General features: G+C 43.6%; 1 pseudogene across 1 annotated transcript; it reads right to left on the reverse strand.

The window, feature by feature from the left end:
* Positions 1-1,375: 1,375 nt before the first annotated feature.
* LOC310996562 (putative nuclease HARBI1) lies at positions 1,376-8,517 on the reverse strand (annotated as a pseudogene). Its single transcript has 3 exons — positions 8,422-8,517; positions 3,955-4,704; positions 1,376-1,567 (listed from the first exon to the last, which is right to left on the reverse strand). The product of its transcript is annotated as a putative nuclease HARBI1 (transcript).
* Positions 8,518-20,490: the final 11,973 nt, after the last annotated feature.

Genomic DNA, 20,490 nt, shown 5'->3' on the forward strand with positions numbered 1-20,490 from the left:
ATTTACAGTAATTAGACTGATCGATAAAACTTTGAATAATTAGCAGAATCAGTTACATTCTGAGGAATGATCAAACATGACACTTCTCTTGATAACAAGAGAACAGAATGTAACAATTGTGGGAACGATTACTGGATTTTTTTCCGCCAGGGTTTGAGATTTAATTGACTCAAGATCATATGTTCACACAGTATCATAGGAACATATAGTTATGTACACCATGTATTTATTCCATGCAGCCGCGGCGTCCTCTCCTCCTCCTGCGCTCTGGGAGTGGACAATATGACGGAGAGATGGTGGTGATTAAATATAGAGAAGGAATTTTGATTTTGAATTTTAAGTTAGATTCTAAGAAGATGTTTCTGAAACACCAGTCCGATGCAAAATAAGGGCGCTGTTGAATTAAATCACCGTGGCAACATGGATCTAACGCATACGGGTTGAAATTAAATGTGTGACGGCCAATAATAAAAACATAATCGTTCTTCTCAATCATCATTTCCTGAGTCTGACTTCAGTTCACCACCACACCGTCTGTGTCGCCAGTTCCCCTTTTCCTCCAAACCATGCGTACGCATGGGTCAGAGTTTGCTTAGAGCTGCGCACATTCTCCCGTCAAGTCTGTTTTTTATAGATCACAACCTTGGCGTGAAAAGTCACGTACGCCACTTTCAGCCCCGTTTTGTGCGTACGCAACGGTTATAAATGAGACCCCTGCTCAGTGCTTAGAAAACACAACGCAACACAGTTTGAGTATTAACTACAAGGTTTGTTCAGAAGGTTCAGAATGCTACAGTAGCCTATGCTGGTGATGATATCATGTTTTTGTGTAGGCTACATAAACACAATTTGGGATTGTGGATTAAGATACTCATACACCTTCTACTTTCAGAGTCCACTCACAGCCATGGACCACTCAGCTACAACAGGGTGAGTGCTGGAAATCCTTGAAAATGCTTTAATTGTATTGATACATTTAAGACTTTCAAGTAATTGGAGTTTGAATAAAGTGCTTGAAACTGCTTAAATTTGTAATGGCATTACTTTCATGGTATTGGTCAGTGACACAATTAGAAACATTTCTAATTTCTCTCGAACATAATTATGGTCATTTATAAAAGGATCTGATTTGATGAAGTAAAATAATCAGTGTGTAAAACACTTACTGAAATACATTGCTACATGTTTTAAAATCACATTCAAGCTATATCCAAATATTTTAAAGGTGCATTTTTAAGCTTCTGATTGAAGCCACTTTGTCTTCATTTAATCAGAAGCATGAAAATATATCTTGAAAATGCTTGGAAAGTGCTGAAATGTGCAGCATGACATTGACACTGACACTGAAAAACAGTGCACATATTTCTTTAATCATTCAAGTGGAAAAATAAAGATTAACCATGGCATTTCTCACAGCTCTTCCAGCAGGACCATCAGGCTGCAGTGGTGGTGGAGGCAGCGGATCAGGGACTTCTGCGCAGGGAGGAGGTCCATCAATGAGAGCCTCCTGAAGTGGCACTCTCCTTGTTTGTGCTATGTTGTGGAGCACAATGCAGGCACAGATGACGTGACAGGCAGGCGCGGATTAATGCACAGGCTGACCTAGGCTGCAGCCTAGGGGCCTCGCGTGTGTAGGGGCCCCGGGATTGGTCAGATTATGTGGTCACGGAGCCGCAGTGTTAGAGAAAAAACAGCGGTGCCCGAAAGCAGAGCGCAAGGTGGGAGAAAGAAAAAAGAGACCAACAACTAGCCTGAGATCCATATGGGCCAAAACGGACTCAATCACCTGTCCCTGATGACCACTGAGAGTGAGTGAAATCATGATTAGCCGAAGTTACACGATTATACGGGGGCGATCGTTCATTTGTAGAAGGATATTGTTGTTGTTGTTGTTGTTGTTGTTGTTGTTGTAGTAAAGAGCTGGGTTACATGCCGTTTTTTGGTTGTTTTTTTTCAATTGCCCGTTCATTCGGCAGGGCGGGGGGCAGAAACACTGTGCACCTCAGTGTTATGATGTGAAGGATGTGTTTTTGCTCCTCATGTTCCCAGAGAATTTACCTTTCTTGTAGCGCTGCTCCCGCTGCCGTCCTCTTTTTTCAGCTGCCGTCCTTACTCGCGCTAATGTTTAAAGCAGATATCAGTGGAATGTTTTTGTTAATATAAGTCCTAAATAGTCCTATTTTCCGTCAGCAATCACTTACATGAAGTATTTCAGCCTAAACACGAGTCTCTCCGTCACTCTGCTCTGCTGTAACCCGAGGAGAAAATTTTCCTTGTGGGATACAAGTGTTATCCAATGAGGAGAGAGAACGGCATGAAGGGCTGTGTGTGCAGCCAAGGGATGCGCGTGAATGTGGTGACGTAGCACGAGGACCAATTGATGCCTGACAAGGGCGGGGGCTGCTAACTCATGGTGCGTTCAAAGAAACTCGTAGCCTACTTTGTGTTTTTCCTTCCTGTGAAGTCATACCAGTTCGATCTGGTACGAGTTCACGGGTCGGAAGTTACGAGTGGCCGTTATAGGGAACTTTCACAGACAACAGGATGGTAAAAACACGAGCTACGGGTTACCTGGAACGCTACCAAGTCGTAGTTGTGACTTGAAGCTGTAACTTACGGTTTCAAAAGCCTGCCTTGAACGCAGCATTAGCCGAAACGGCCGTGAAGCTGATATCTGCTTTAATGTTTAGGATAATTGTTTTTTTGTAACCCTTTATGAACAACCGTATAGGCCTGCTGTCTCTAAACAATAGAGAAGAGAAATATGCAAGAATAGAAAGTCTCTAGAGAAACTTATCCAAATCAAATCCGTTTGCAGTGCCTTCTTGTTCTGTAGTCCAGCTATTAGGCTATTGATTCAGTTATTCACACACGAGTCCTTCATACAGGGCCGGCCCTATGACTTTGGTGGCCCTAAACATGATCTTGTTTGTGGCCCCCAAAACAAGTGCAAATACCAAATCACACACACTGCTTACAACTGAATGAACAGACACACACAGACATGTTAATGTGTTAACTCTCTGAGGTCTGAGACCAATTTCTTGACTTTTACTTATTTTCTTAAATTCATCTTTTTAATCCTCTAGGCCCCAGAGTTTATTTAGGAAAATATTAAGTTTGGATTTCAAGATTTCACAAGGCTGTAGCTTGCAAGTGGTGAGGGATAAATCTATGGTGTAAATGAGAAAAATATTCACAATGACCTAAAGTTTGTGATAGCTGGGAGTAAATTTACTCATCTATTTTTTTTAATTTATTTATTTAAGGAGGACAATGCACATTAATGAACATAATAAAATGTAAAGGTGCCAGTGTTAGCCAACGGCTAGTTTCCGACTGTAGTCCTCCTGGCAATGGTGTTAAAAGCCATTCTAATTTGCATATTGTGACATCACCAGGTGGCAGCCACATTGGATTACGTGACTTTCAGTAAAACTGAATTTGAAACATAGCCTATTTACACAGAAAAAAAAATTATTTCCGTACATTTACAGTCTGCCACACGGACACACACACACAGTGTTTCTCAACACCTGAAGATCCCTTCCTGTTCAGCTTCGAGCTGCGGGAGCCCCTGAAAGAGGAGTGGCTGCGCTCCAGTCAAACTCTTTTTTTCTCAGATATTTTGCTTAAAAATATACCCACAAATGACGTCAGGATTGAAACTGAGTGTGTTCACCAACTAATGGTACCAAGCAGTAACAATATAGGGCAGTACATTTAAAGATATGGGCTGTTTTAACCAGGAATGCTGCCTGTCGCAATAATGCGACTTTGGCGCAAGTACCAGCCGTCTAGGTTAAGGTATTTGCAGGTGTGTTTGTATGGATTTATACAACTTTATTAGCTTTATTGGCCTTTATTAGCTTTATATGCCGCTGCTGCTGCATAAGGGGGCCCCACAGAAAGAATAGCCTAGGGGCCCATGACTACCTTAATCCGCCTCTGGTGACAGGCCTTCTGTGGCTCCACACGGAGATAGTTCAGGCAGGCAAATCTGCGTTTTATCACTCCATTCAGGCGCTCAATTGTCCCTCTTTTTGTGGCATGGACACTGTTGTACCTCTGCTGAGAGTCATTGGTGACAGTAGCAAAAGGGGTCATCAGCCAGGGTAGAAGGGGGTAACCGCTGTCACCGAGGAGGATGCCATCTGGTGCGGCCTGCTGGAACCTTTGAAAGAGGTGGCTTGACCTCAAAATACGGGCATCGTGTACAGACCCAGGCCATCTTACGACACAGTTGGTGACAACAAGGTCAGCATTCCCCACAAGCTGCACGTTAATGCTGTGCCGGCCTTTTCTGTTGACATACTCCCATTCCCTGGCATGAGGTGCCTGAATATGCGCGCGAGTACACTCAATAACACCAATAGTATTGGGCATCCCCCCCAATGAGAAAAACTTCCTCTTGGTCCTTGCCATGTCATCTTCATTTTCAGGCTATTTCACAAATTGACCCAGAAGATTGGTGAGGGCAGATGACACTGAATGCACCACATGGCCCACTGCTGACTTTGTCACCACCAGTCCATCCCCAATTACCTCAAAGAAGGAACCACATGCATAAAACCGTAGCGCTATAAGCACTTGCTCCTCCACAGTCAAGGCATGGCTCCTCAGGGTGGCACGTTCAAGGTGAGGATGAAGAATATTGCAGATGAAAGCAACATCATCTCGCCCAAATCTGTATCTTGCATAAAGCTCCTCATTTGAGTAATAGTAGGGAGGTTAAGACCAAAAAATAGCCATTTGACTTCAAGTCATGATGCAAAGGTCCCCTTTGGTATGGAAGTACCTTAGGGTCATACAAATAAATGTATCCTAAGACACAAGTGAGATCACATTTTGTATCTGAATTAAACGCGTTTTTTTTTTTTTTTTAAATGGCCGCCAATGCGGCAATAATACACTAGAGCAGGGGTATTCAATTAAAATTCATTGAGGTCCAGTTACTAAACTTTCATCCAAGTGAAAGGTCCGAACCTTATAAAGTCCAAATGGTGTCTTATATATAAGCTATAGCCTACCCCTATGTCAAATAAACAAAATCAACGAAGTGCATTTTCATATCTATTGTCAATTTTCAACACAGGAAACATTTAACATAGTGCACTTGTATAGTGTAAATAATAATAGCTATGTTATTCACTACACATAGATCATGTGACCATAGGCCTGCACATCAGCACACGTCAGAGCTCACATAGACCATCACAGTAGTCCACGCCTTGCATGCTGGGAGGGACCAAACCCCCAGTGTGTAAGACGGAACAGAAACATACACAGATCAGATCGTTCTCAGCTCTTCCTGGTAACACTGTCTTTGTGTGCTGTATGATCTCCGCTCTCTGCAGACTGCGATTAAATACTTATCTGTTTCAACCTTCGCCTCCTCCACTTTGTGTCTTGCCTCCCGACCTGGGTGAGATCCACACGAGCGGATCTCAACAAATGGGGGCTCGTCCGCGTTAAAGGGGGTACAAGGACAGTGGATGGACCATTCGACCTAAAAGCTTTTCTTCATGGACAGAGGATAAGGACACAAGCCGGCACATAAAAGGTATGCAGAAAACCTGTTATAACGAATTCTGCATATTGACTATCACTAGAACTGTGTCCTGTCCAATGTACATGTAAGTAAAGTAGCAAAAGAATCAGAAAAGTATTTTAAAAAAACTTAAAGACAAAGGTAAAGAAAATAGAGACATAAAACAGCAGACGATAAAACCTTGAGAGTGGCGTAACTCCACCTGACGACCCGACGGGGTCCAGGAGCGGTTGATACCGCGGCTGGGTTGGATTCCCGGGGGTGAGGTCCCCTAATTCTACTTGTTGATATCATTCTTGGAGAATTATCAACATTTAAAAGCAGGTTGAAGGCCCTAATATCTTGGAGATATTTAAAGTATCTATTGGTTGAATTATTGCGGTAAGGGTGAAAGGCCCGGGGAGGAAGAACAGGCTTCCAACCCAAGCACGTCTGTCTGTCTAAAATTAAAGGGTGCGAGGCCCGTAGGAAAAACAAAATAATTTCTTACAAATACTTCTGAAGCATGCACAGTTTGATATACCTTTGTGAAAGCGCTGAAATTTATTTTTTTCTATGAAAAAGTTCTAACTTGTCTGTGTTGTTGGAGTTATTGTGAGCAATATATGGGTGGGGAAGAATAAGACTCTGAGAAAACTCGTTGTGTGAATATCCATTTCGCTCAGCGTCAGCAGTGTATGGTCTCAGTGGCGGGGTAACCTTGCGGTGTTAACAAACGCCACCAGTTCACTGTTGTTTAGGGCAGCGAGTGCGTAAAAGCCACTCTGCAGCCCAGCTGTGCGCTTTGGAGGCTAAAACACCCAGTTGATAAACGGTGTGGGGTATGAGTGTAAACTTTGCAAAATCCTTGTGATTAGAACACCCAGAGTGAGACCGGGTCACTATAGAGTGATCTAGAAGCTTGTCTCCTGAGGATTTGCAAGGGGCTAACGCAGCTATCACTTCATTCCCTGCAAACGTACCAGCTGTGGAGCTCAGAGTCTAGATAAAATATGGATGGAGAATTTGATACAGAAATGAATGGCAGTGGTTGGGGTCCCTGGCAGACCCTCTTAGTTCAAGTAGACACCACTGCAGACGCCCTAGGCGCCCTCACAAAACAGGGCAGTAGAGAAAAGAAGGTTGAAACAGATAAGTATTTAATCGCAGTCTGCAGAGAGCGGAGATCATACAGCACACAAAGACAGTGTTACCAGGAAGAGCTGAGAACGATCTGATCTGTGTATGTTTCTGTTCCGTCTTACACACTGGGGGTTTGGTCCCTCCCAGCATGCAAGGCGTGGACTACTGTGATGGTCTATGTGAGCTCTGACGTGTGCTGATGTGCAGGCCTATGGTCACATGATCTATGTGTAGTGAATAACATAGCTATTATTATTTACAATCCCCCTTTTGATCTCTGAACAGAGATCACACAAATGAAAAGAAAAACATCTCAAACAACCTCAAAACCAACACCACATATAAGGCACTCTGTGAAACTGAGCTGTAAGCAAAAAATCAACACTCATTCACTTTATTATTCCATTCAGATATATCACAGACCTATCAATGTGACTATAACAAGAGATATGACCCTGAGTCCCAACAGAGGTTTCCATTTCCCATATTGTAACATTTTAGCAAGCAGTAAAAACCTTCAGTGACGAGAATTTTCCAACAAGTAGTCCAGGGCAGGGTTACTCCCAAGACAGATTCAAACTCTCTATGTATCTCAGTCACACAACTCTTTTAGCAATATGCGCAGTACTTTTAAAACATAATAAGGTAAAATATGACAAGAAGATAAAATGTACCCATCAAGATGTAATGCTATAGGTATTATAATGTAGTTGTTCCTGTGGTGTACAGGTGGTGGAGACCCCAAGCAAAAACCAACATTACCACAAACCAACAGATGATGAGGAAGGTGAGCGGCATGTTCTTCTGGGCGCCTCGACGATCCTGGTTGGTGGTTTGGCACACCACTTGTTGGAGAGGAACGCTATTTCACTTCCTCCCTAGGGGTATTGGTTAGACTACCTCACCCTTTTGCCACCAGGGGATTATTCTGCCCCTTGTTGATCGGTGGACTTTGCTTCTTTGTTCTGCTCACGTAGTGTTTCTCGGATTTCCCCCAGGGTTCTGGCGGGGGCTTCAGCTGCTGCACATTGGCTCCAGTGGAACCACGTGTCTCCTTTGCCGTTCAGCCGAACGGCGTGTGAGGTGCGCTCCTTTACCTGGAACGGACCTGTCCAGCGTGGCTCTGTCCACTTTCTCTTGGTCACTTTCAGCAGTACCCACTCGGAGTCGGGAGTTGTTGTTGTTTCTCCTCCAGTGTTTTCACCAACCTGCTTTGCGTATTCTGAAACAAGAGTCTGCAGAGCATGAAAGTACTGTTTTGGGGTTAGAGACTGATCATTCAAAGTTAACCCCACGAGCTTTGTTTGTGGCCCTGGAAACATTCTTCCAGTAGATAACTCGAATGGGGTGAACCTTGTACTCTGATTCACTGAGCTACGTACCGACATAAGTGCCAGTGGGAGTGCATCCAGCCAGTTCATCTTGGTCTGGGCACAGATTTTAGCTATTTTACTTTTAAGGGTCTGATTCATCCTTTCAACCTTTCCCTGTGACTGGGGATGATATACAGACCCAAATTTGTGTTTGAGTCCCAGTACCTCCTCCACCTTCTGCAGATCATGGTTTTTAAAGTGTGTGCCATTGTCAGACCTAATTCGTTCCGGAAAACCATGTCTTGGAATGTACTGATTAATGAGGAACTTTATCACCGTCTTACTGTCTTCCCTCCTTGTGGGAAGAACCTCTGGCCAACCTGTATATGCATCAACACATACCAACATATATCTACAACCTTGAACCGAGTTTACCATATCTGTGTAGTCTATGATAATTTCTCTTCCTGCTTTTGTTTCCAGAGGGTAACGTCCAGGGTGGGGTCTGACCGTTGGTCTGGCGTTGTACATCGTACATTCAGGACAAGTATTTACATGATATTTACACATTTGTTTCATAAAAGGGTGCCACCAATTTTCCAAATTTCTCACCATCTGTGCTGCTCCGACATGCCCCACCCCATGTGCTTCTTTTAGTGCTATTTCTCTGATTCCTGGCGGTAAAATGATCCTTCCATCAGGACCATGTTCATTTATATCTGTGTCAATGTCTTTCTCTGGACAGATCATCATCATACTATGTACATTAATACTTTCCTGTGAAACTGAGCTGTAAGCAAAAAATCAACACTCATTCACTTTATTATTCCATTCAGATATATCACAGACCTATCAATGTGACTATAACAAGAGATATGACCCTGAGTCCCAACAGAGGTTTCCATTTCCCATATTGTAACATTTTAGCAAGCAGTAAAAACCTTCAGTGACGAGAATTTTCCAACAAGTAGTCCAGGGCAGGGTTACTCCCAAGACAGATTCAAACTCTCTATGTATCTCAGTCACACAACTCTTTTAGCAATATGCGCAGTACTTTTAAAACATAATAAGGTAAAATATGACAAGAAGATAAAATGTACCCATCAAGATGTAATGCTATAGGTATTATAATGTAGTTGTTCCTGTGGTGTACAGGTGGTGGAGACCCCAAGCAAAAACCAACATTACCACAAACCAACAGATGATGAGGAAGGTGAGCGGCATGTTCTTCTGGGCGCCTCGACGATCCTGGTTGGTGGTTTGGCACACCACTTGTTGGAGAGGAACGCTATTTCACTTCCTCCCTAGGGGTATTGGTTAGACTACCTCACCCTTTTGCCACCAGGGGATTATTCTGCCCCTTGTTGATCGGTGGACTTTGCTTCTTTGTTCTGCTCACGTAGTGTTTCTCGGATTTCCCCCAGGGTTCTGGCGGGGGCTTCAGCTGCTGCACATTGGCTCCAGTGGAACCACGTGTCTCCTTTGCCGTTCAGCCGAACGGCGTGTGAGGTGCGCTCCTTTACCTGGAACGGACCTGTCCAGCGTGGCTCTGTCCACTTTCTCTTGGTCACTTTCAGCAGTACCCACTCGGAGTCGGGAGTTGTTGTTGTTTCTCCTCCAGTGTTTTCACCAACCTGCTTTGCGTATTCTGAAACAAGAGTCTGCAGAGCATGAAAGTACTGTTTTGGGGTTAGAGACTGATCATTCAAAGTTAACCCCACGAGCTTTGTTTGTGGCCCTGGAAACATTCTTCCAGTAGATAACTCGAATGGGGTGAACCTTGTACTCTGATTCACTGAGCTACGTACCGACATAAGTGCCAGTGGGAGTGCATCCAGCCAGTTCATCTTGGTCTGGGCACAGATTTTAGCTATTTTACTTTTAAGGGTCTGATTCATCCTTTCAACCTTTCCCTGTGACTGGGGATGATATACAGACCCAAATTTGTGTTTGAGTCCCAGTACCTCCTCCACCTTCTGCAGATCATGGTTTTTAAAGTGTGTGCCATTGTCAGACCTAATTCGTTCCGGAAAACCATGTCTTGGAATGTACTGATTAATGAGGAACTTTATCACCGTCTTACTGTCTTCCCTCCTTGTGGGAAGAACCTCTGGCCAACCTGTATATGCATCAACACATACCAACATATATCTACAACCTTGAACCGAGTTTACCATATCTGTGTAGTCTATGATAATTTCTCTTCCTGCTTTTGTTTCCAGAGGGTAACGTCCAGGGTGGGGTCTGACCGTTGGTCTGGCGTTGTACATCGTACATTCAGGACAAGTATTTACATGATATTTACACATTTGTTTCATAAAAGGGTGCCACCAATTTTCCAAATTTCTCACCATCTGTGCTGCTCCGACATGCCCCACCCCATGTGCTTCTTTTAGTGCTATTTCTCTGATTCCTGGCGGTAAAATGATCCTTCCATCAGGACCATGTTCATTTATATCTGTGTCAATGTCTTTCTCTGGACAGATCATCATCATACTATGTACATTAATACTTTCCTCTCTCCCCCTTTTTTCTGGAACAACACCCCGTTAACCCAGTGTGGTGTTCCAGAAACATCAAGGTAGAAAGTGCTGAGAGCAACGTAGGGGTTTGGGACCGGTGTCGTAGCGGTACGTAATGCACTATTAATGGAACGCAGGTCTTGAACCATCCGATATTTGCCAGTACCTTTCTTTTCCGTAGGTAAGATGGGTGTGTTCCATTGAGAGTGTGAGTCAATCAACACCCCCTTTTTGTACAACCCCTCAATGGTGTCTGCAATACCGAGTTCGGCCTGTAGTGTATGCGGATATTGAGGAAGCCAGATTGGATCCGTGGTGTTCAAAGAAAATGTGACAGGTGGGCAGTCTACCAAACCCACATCAGTGGGACCAGTGGCCCACAGAGAGTTTGGGAGAGAGTCCAACATGGCGGCGGAATCTGGGTGATCTGTCTTTTCACGGCCGTGGTGGCGGGAGATCTGAACATGTTCCATGAGTGCCTGATCTGTGCAAGAAACCTGTATTTTATATGTTTTAGCAGTAGAGGAATACATTATTTGTGGCGTCAGCTGTTTCCAATCTGTCTGTTGTTTTGCAGTTTTTACAATAGAACCTAATTCTTTAGCTTGGTGGTCAGGATGGAGAGCGAGGGAGACATGTGGTGCTGCCTCATCCTCCATCATGTACCATTGTAACTGTGCAGGTAATAGGTTAACACTGGCTACTACACCTATGGGAGCAACATAGATGCTGTCTGTGGCTATACTCCAATCAGTACCCTCTATCTGACTGCTAAACTGTTCTTCATACCACTCTGTGTTTTGTCTATCATAAAACAATGTAACATGCGGAGGATCAGGAGGGGCCACGTAGGGGTGTAGCTGGGCCATCCAGGGCTTCCATTGTAGGTAGGCCGACAGGATCCCGCCATGCTCTCGTGTTTCACTATGTAGTAAGCCCCAGTAGATGTCTGCCGACATGTCCACTACAGGAGACATGAGGTATTGTCCAGAGCGTGCTGTGTTGGTGCTGTTACAGTTCATCTGGGTACCATCAGGGAACGAGACAGTTAGACCATCAGGGGAGCATAGAATGTTAGCTCCCAGTCTGGTCAACAAATCTCGGCCCAGTAGGTTTGAAGGGACATCAGGAGAGACCACGAAGGGGTGCAGCACAGTCTGGTTCCCCAGCTGCGTGGTGAGAGGCTTGGTATATGGCAGAGTAGTAGGAACCCCAGAGAAACCCATGACTGTGATGACTTTAGATGAGAGCAAGTTCTTTTGTACAGTCTGTATAGTGGAGATAGTAGCACCTGTATCCACTAAAAATGGCAGCGTGTCGTGGTTGACCGCCACTGGCAACACTGGTTCTTTGTGTCTTGCCTCCCGACCTGGGTGAGATCCACACGAGCGGATCTCAACAATAGTAAACAAATAGCTTTAAATTTTTTTTTTTTTTTTTTACCATGAATAAAAGTAGCCCCCAGGCAAATTAATTTAAGGCCTGTTATTTCAATTAAAGAGAACAAGACAGAATACATAAGGGGGTTTCCCTGTTTGTTTGTTGTTGTTTTTTTGTTTGGTGCTTTTTTTTTTTTCTTTCTTTGAGGCCAAGGTGTCAAAAGCATCTTGATAGCTGCACTGTCATTGCATTGTCCCCCACCATTAAATATGGAGGGAAGGTGAAAATCACAGGATATGTCTGTTCTGTTCTGGTGATACAAGTCAGTAGTCCTGAAATGGGTGTTTCTCTTCTATAACACACATTCTACATGTCTGAAGCGACGTCTTCCCGCATATGGGCTTCCTTCTCCTTCCAAACGGGGCAGAGCTCCGCGTGAAAAAGTTTACAGACCGAGGGAGAATCGGGGTCTGACACAACACCGGCGGAGAAGCAGGAAACAAGCACGTCGCACCGCTACGGCGTCGCTCTCGGTTGTGAGCGCACATTAAAGTAATGGGCTTGTGCGCGCAACAAGAGACCCATCTGAACGGCCCCCAAGCACGCACGCACGCACACACTTAACCGCGGCAGCGGCGCCTCGCCTTTGACTTCAGCATCAACTTCTTTTTTTATTTTGGAGCAAGACATGCTGTCATCAGTCCGTCTCCTTTCTCTTTCCCTCTCGGACGCGCTGGCCGCGCAGGGTAAACAAACGATCTGATTGGCTCAATTGAGTGAAGCTGCCGTATTGACCTATAGCTGAGCCCGCTGTCCCGTCGGGAAAAAAATGCTCCAGGAAAATGTTAACTTCTTAGAGATTGGTCTCGGGTCCGGATCGAACCATCACTCGGTCCGGGTCCGGACCGAGGTCCGCCATTTGGTGATGCCTGCACTAGAGCCTATATCTTTGCTTCTGTTATAGCTATAATAACAAATTTGGTGTCAAAATGTACATTTTGGGGGTCAAGAAAGCCAAAGAAATAGGTTTCAAGTTTAAAAAACCAACAGTTTTTCCCTACCATGACAATTGGAGGTAAAATATGCAGTTTTTCAATGAAAAAACGTACGCCAAAAAGACATTCCATTCACAACTTAATAATAATTTAATAAATAACAACTAAAAGTGTTGAATATGTGTATTGTGGAGGCAGAGGAACTGAATAGTGGGACAAGTTCATAACTATGTTCACAGATTATAAGTAGGCAATGCCATACAACTGTGCAGGTAAGTGTAAATTCATCACTGAGAAGATTTTAAGATTTACAGTGTAAAGAGTGGTTGATCAGCTACCATGGTGTCTGACCTGGATTAAGGTACCTGATCGTTTGTCTGAGGACTTTCATTGCATACCAAGCCATACTGGGGCTGGTAGAGGACTCTGAACAGCGGCAACATGTATGATTTGGATGGGGGGCATGAAGCGGCCTCTGTGATGCTGGCATAATATGCAGCCCATGAGATCCATTCTCCGGCTTCAAGGTTCTCTGTCAAGAGATGGTTTCTGACTCTCTCTAACCACTGGTAGCCTTCTTCGATTACATTGATGAGAGGACGGGAGGCTGGATGAGGATGACTGTTGGTATTCAGGGCAGGAACATACAAGACCTCATCAGGTGGCAGTGACACATCCAGATCCATGGTTGTGTAGTGAGGTGGCAAGGATTTAACATGCTTCTTCCCCATTTGAGCTGGATCTAGGATGTCAATCAGATTATCAGTCTGTTGGCTGTCTGAAGAGAAATGCTGTTGAATGCTAATGCATGTTCCATGGAGGGCTGACGTTGCTATTGTTGACGATGGGTTGTGGTCAATGTTATCAAAACCACCAATGGTGAAGACACCCTTGACTGCCTGAGGTGGGACCACAATACCAATCTGCTCCCAGTGACTGATCACTGAATTCGCCATATCTATGCTAAATGTTTTCAAGCAGTCATATGACACACATATTCCTCTTTTATGCATGGCCTCCACCGTATATCTACTACCACTTTGCTGGTGTAGTTTCATTGCCAGATATAGCGAAGCTGGTGTTTCCCTCTCTCTTATGTGACGAAGAACACTGCCATGTTTCTTTGATCTGCACCTTACAGAGTTGAAAATTATTTGCTGCCCAATTGATGTTGCAGCCTGGGATTTCTCAGGTCCCGGAGGTGGCTGGTCAATACCCTGATCCATCAAGAAGCATGTGTAAGAACGATTTCAGCATGGGAGGGATAGAGTCAGCTTCACAGGAACTTGAGAAGGAACCTGTGAAAGCATGCTTCATGGGGAGATACTCTTCCCAAAGGATTTTGGCTGCTTTGAAGATGATGGAGACATCAGTAGATGTGTTGTTTTTCATGTCAGCAACAGCTTTGCTCAGGTCATCATCAAATACAAGGGACCAGATACGATTTATTTGTACTGATCTGATGTCAGGAATCCGGCGTTCAATTTCCTCCCGCAGGCGTGTGGTGTTGGATTTGATGTTTGGAAATCCCAAATCAGCAATGTGCTCGTCATAGAGGGCTGTCAAGTCAGACATTGCTAGTGACTCCCCTGAGCAACGATAGCCTTCGATGTATTCAAGCAACTCATTGAGGACATGTGCTCTGATGACCTGAGTTGCATTACTTTCAGTTGAGTCACATCCAACAGTTTCTGCTTTTCTATAGAGCCTAGTCAGGTATGCACGATGGTAAACAGCATTTATAGCAACCATGTCACCAGCAGCTAGTTCAGCCAATAGATGCCTGTCACCCACCACCTGAGCACATTCTTTTACTTTTCTATCCAAGCCAAGGGTGGCCGCCCTCCTCAGTTCCTTTTTGTTGCCCACTTCACCACAGAAGAGACAAGGTTTATTAAATGGTTCACTTGATGATGTCGAGGGTGTGGGTGAAGTCAATGTGGTGGACTCATCACTCATGCGCCGTGTTTTTACTGGGCTCACAGACTCTACATGATTTTAGATGATTTTTAAGTAGATAAGATGAACAAGCATTCACAAAAGTAAAAATCTATCAAATAGTGAAGCTAACTAACTAACTAGCAACATGTAGGCTATGTGCTTGCTTCAATAATTATGAAGATAACTAGTTACTGTGTAATGAGTAGTTGAGTAGTTACTAGCTAGCTAGTTAGCGGATGGGATGTGTTGTAGCAGGAACTGATATGTAGTACTAACTTCAATCCAGCAGGAAGATATGATCCAATGTTTCAATTTCTCTGAGAGATTTTTTGTATGTTCAACTCCCGACTCATCAGTTGCGACTTCGGCCCCGTAACTGCCACACTGTTGCTAAGTAACTTTGCCCTAGTAACCATCTTAGAACTCCCACAGAGACTGGGCTTAACTGTCATACTCATCACAGCATCACATTCACATTACAATACATAGGCTACTCTTGGTCGAAATCTCATGCTACTTAAGACAAATATAATGTAATGAAAAAGCTGCAATGCTTAAATACAAAATAAAAAATTTTGAAGGCAAAGAAAATAAAGTAAAGTCACTCTGATTACACGTTTTTTCATTGAAAAACTCCATATTTTACCTCCAATTGTCATGGTAGGGAAAAACTGTTGGTTTTTTAAACTTGAAACCTATTTTTTTTGGCTTTCTTGACCCCCAAAATGTACATTTTGACACCAGATTTGTTATTATAGCTATAACAGAAGCAAAGATATGGGCTCTAGTGTATTATTGGCGCATTGGCGGCATAAACGCGTTTAATTCAGATACAAAATGTGATCTCACGTGTGTCTTAGGATAAATTTATTTGTATGACCCTAAGGTACTTCCATACCAAAGGGGACCTTTGCATCATGACTTGAAGTCAAAAGTCGCTTAACCTCCCTACTATAATGCTCGAGCAGGTTGGGGCGCTCAGCATAATGCCGTGGCCTACATACCCAGCCATCACTGCGTCTCAAGACGTCTTAAGATGTCTCAATAAGCGGAATCAAGACGTCTCAAGACATTTCTGCACATCAAGACGTCTTAAGACATCTTAAGACAAAAATTTGAAGACATGCACCCATGTCTTAAGACATGCAAGGGCAGCACACGGGATGCTCTCAGACAGAATTTTGTGTCTTGAAGACATTGAGTGTCTTGAGACATCTTGAGACATCTTAAGACATTCAAATCTTAAGATGGCTTAAGACACTGTATATGTGGCCTGTCTTCAAGGCTTGAGAGTAAGTGAGACAGGTTATGCAGCCTGACAGACACAGCGCAGGTCATGGGTCAAACTCAAGTAAGCTTGCCTGACAGACTTGACGCAGGGCACGTACACGCACGGTGACGTGAGCAGTCTGCCGTTGAGCCGTCAAAACGAAGAAGAGGAGGAGCGGGGAGAAGAGGACGTCTGAGTTGCTGGACAGAAGTTTGACGTTTGTTTGGAGACAGCTACTTCTCCTGAGGTTTGTTCACTAAGTTTACAACTAAATTTACATGTCGTACTGTTTACTTTTCGCTTATTTTCTTCCATATCGTCTCTAATATGAACCCTAATAATGGCCGGCAACGGTAGGCTAACCAACGGCTAACTGCTAGTTAGGCTAAGTGAGGGACAACCATAGGGGACAACCTGCTCTGCTCATCCAGTACTCGGTTATTGCACTGCTGTTTACGGGTGAAATGAATAATTTAAGACAAATTGTGATTAAAAAGCGATCTTTTTTATCTATAAATTGCCTCTGAAAGAAAAACTGCAGGTTAAACAGCTGTTGCTATGCGCCCATAGTAACGGCTGAGTGGCCCCTGGCAACGGTCTGTTATACATAGCAACGGCCTGTTAGAAAGAAATAACAGACCTTACAAAGTGTGTGGAATGCCATGATTAACAGCTATTAAACTATCTTTATGTAATGCTTGTAGATTTAATAGTAAAACGCTATTTTTGCTTTACAGACAGAGGCAGCGCAGGTCGCACGTACAGTCACGTGAGCAGAAGGAAGAAGAGGAGCGGGGTGAAGACGAAGACGTCTGTGTTGCTGGACAGCAGTTTGATGTGTGTTTGGAGGCTGCTACTTCCCCTGAGGTTTGTTCACTAATTTTACAACTAAATTGACATGTTGTACCGTTTCCTTTTTGCTGCCCTCATGGCAAATATGACTGATGTTGAACTGAAGTGACTGAGGGTTTTTTCATTTTCACCCAGGCAGAAACCGTCCTGGATGCCACATTGTCCTCCTGGGGGTGTCCTACATGAGCCATCTCAACTATCCGAAGGTGTAGCCCACCTACTCCCAGCTTCCTCCAGCACCACATGATTGGGGACCTGTTCACTGGCCCGAAAGCAGCCAAATACAGGTCATTATTTTCATACACAGCAACCGTTTACTGTTATACAAAATCCCACTGATGTATAGTATTATTACAATCTCTTTTGCATTTTTCTCCATTTCAGATTCTTTTCAAAGATTTTGGCCTGAAGGAGGACTTCTCAGATGACCTGTTCAATTGTTTTTTGTTCCTGTGTTTTGATCTTCTATGTACATGTAATGTATGAATGTGTTCTTCATATAGCCTAATATATAATATTTGTATGTGTGTAAATTATTTTATAAAATGTAACATAGAATAATAATAGTTAAAATAAAGAAGTTTAAAGTACAATGTTCTGTATTACTCCATTATTCCAGTGTTTCCCCTATAGATTTACAGCTTTTGGAGGGGGGTGGCAGCAGAGGAGGAAAAGGAGGAACACGCATTCAAAGGAATCATGGTGTTGGATAAAGTGTTTAAAACCTTAACACATTTTCCTGGATAAACATGTAAAAGTGTTTAAAAATTAAAATGTAATTCAACTATGAAAAAGCAATAGTGGACAGTGATATTTTACCTTAAGACATCTCAAGACAGAAATATTTCTAAGACATCTTGAGACATCTTGAGACATCTTAAGACATCTTCGTATTTCCAAGACATCTTAAGACATCTCAAGACATCTCAAGACATCTTAAGACGCATGTCTATAGACGCGTCTTATAGACACGTCTTGACATTACCAAGACGTCTCAAGACATCTCAACAGATGTGTCTTAAGACACATCTTAAGACGTCTTGAGACGCGGTGATGGCTGGGTATGTATACCTTCTCCTTTGCTGTCGGTGTCGGTGTACAATTGCTGTCATTGTCAGAGAAGCAATCATGTTCAGCAGAGAACCCAATTCAAGCCCTTACCAATGAACCTGGGATACTCTCACACCTGAAAGTAATTAGACTGGCAAGGTATAAAAGAGTGACTGGTTGATCAACCTCCAGACACCATGGAGGCCCAAAGGAGTAAGGGGTTGAATTTTACAGCTGCTGAAACACATGCATTGCTGGATGGGGTGAGGTCACATTACAGTACTTTGTTTGGCACATTCAGCACCCCTGGCTAGACCAGTGTGTCTGCGAAGACCAAAGGAGAGATTTGGGCTGCTATCACAGCCCAAATAAATGCCACTGGCAGTGGCCAACTACGGTCGGTGGAGCAGGTCAAGCTTCGATGGAAGAATTTAAAGCAAAAGGCCACCAAGGACCAGGCAGAGGTGAAAAACCCCCAAACTGGGAACAAGCCCTTCAAAGGTAAGACCTGACTGTTTGTCTTCTAAAGTCCCATATTATGTTACATTAATGGTAAATGTACTAATTTCATGTCACTTTTGTGAAGCACTATGAGCTACATGTCTTATATGAAATGTGCAATACAAATGTTCTTTTTTATTTTTTAAAGCTGGTGAATTCTCAGATGCTGTCCTCGACATACTTGGAGGGGAGAGTTCCCATGCCCTCCATGGGATTTTACCAGCCAGTGTGGACGAGCCTGACGAGCCACTCAACCTCTCAGCTGAGTATGTGCTGCTCACACCTGTGGAGGCCGGTGAGCCATCAACAAGTGCCAGCATTGCTCCACCCGATCCACCATTGGTACAGTCGAGAGCTTGGTTTTTTTGCATTTCACTACACTGTTTTTAAACCTTGGTTTTTAGCTTTGCATGTGACCAATAAACTTATCTATCTACCACATCAGGCACGTGGGCCAGAGCCAGGGCCAGAGCCAGCACCAGAGATACGGAGACGGAAGAGGCATGCTGGTGATGAGGATGCCTATGAGAGGCTCCTCAAAATGGAGACAGAAAGGGCGGTCAAACAAATTGAACTGGCCAAAGAACAAATTAAGCTGACGCTGCTTCAGCAAAAAGAGACAGAATTGAAAATCAAGCTGTTAGAGAAACAGCTTGACATTTGAAATGGAATGGTCCTGTTTAGTTAGTGGCCACATTATTTGACATGTCTTTGTTGGAATAAAACTTTGTTTGGACCCTGCATTCCTGTTGTCTTTCTCTGTTTTGGTACATGCAAGTTACAATGTTTTGTGAACTAGAATTTGAGAAATAATTGTAATTGTTAATTTTATTTACAGCAGTTTTACAGTGTGGTCAAAAATATTTCACTATGCTTTAAATTTTTTGATATTAAATTACTTGTTGAAGTACAACACTAACACTTAAAAGTGTAATGAACATCTTGAGTAACAATATCTAGGAGAAGTGGAGCTGAGAGTTTGTCAATCCAAGTCAAATCCACCTCTAAGGTGGGATTCAAATGATCCTGAAATTTTGATGATCCAGATATCTGATTTAACTTTTGAAATACCCAAATCAGCCTTTTATCTGGATTCAAGGGAGGATTGGATTACCAGAGCAGAAATCCCGATCTTCAGGATTCTATGGATCTGTGTTGAAATACCCAGTTTTCAGATCAGATCTAGATTTAATCCAATCCGACCAGGATAATCCTGTCAGATCACGTTTGAAATACTGGGCCCAGATGTATCAAAGTGTGCGTACGCATGGATCCAAGCACTTTTACTTTGTACATCCCAATCAATGTGGAATTGAGCGCACATGTAGAAGTGCTAAACTCCTCCCTGTCCACGCCCCCATTTAAATATGCAAATTAATTTAAATAGGGCCTGCACCAGGGATTCCCCTCTCTGCACCATCAGATTTACACGATGAGTAAAGGGAAAAAGCGTAACTTCAGAGTCAGAGCTCGAAACTCTGTTAAATGAAGTCGAGACACGAAAATCTGTATATGTCATATTTGGTAGCCTCTCGTTGGGGATAAACACACAAAAAAATATGTGAGTGGGAGCGTGTGTGTGAGGCAGTGAACGCTGTGGGGTCGGAGGAGTGCACACTCCCTGAAATTAAGAAGAAATGGTCCGACTTGAAGGTGGAGGTGAAACGGAGGGACACAGAGGGCCTAGAAAGTAGTAGCAGCCAAAGCGTGACCGCAACGGGCTGGGGGACAGGAACTGACCCCCTTTGATCAGAGAGTGGGAGCTATTGTGGGTGACACAGCTCCAACTGTGGGGGCCCATGAAGGCGACACAGATCATCCCCAAGGTAAATGTGTTGAACTCAGAAATGTTGTCATTATACTGGTTGTACGAGGGCGCATGACTACCCATTTCTCCGACCACCCATTTCTCCGACTCCGACCATACATTTCTTTATTTTTGCGTCATCAGTCCGACCTCCCACTTCTCCGACTTAAGTAGCCCTAACCCTTA

The sequence above is a fragment of the Trachurus trachurus genome (assembly GCF_905171665.1).
Source record: "Trachurus trachurus genome assembly, chromosome: 14".
In the NCBI taxonomy this organism is placed as follows: Eukaryota; Metazoa; Chordata; class Actinopteri; order Carangiformes; family Carangidae; genus Trachurus; species Trachurus trachurus.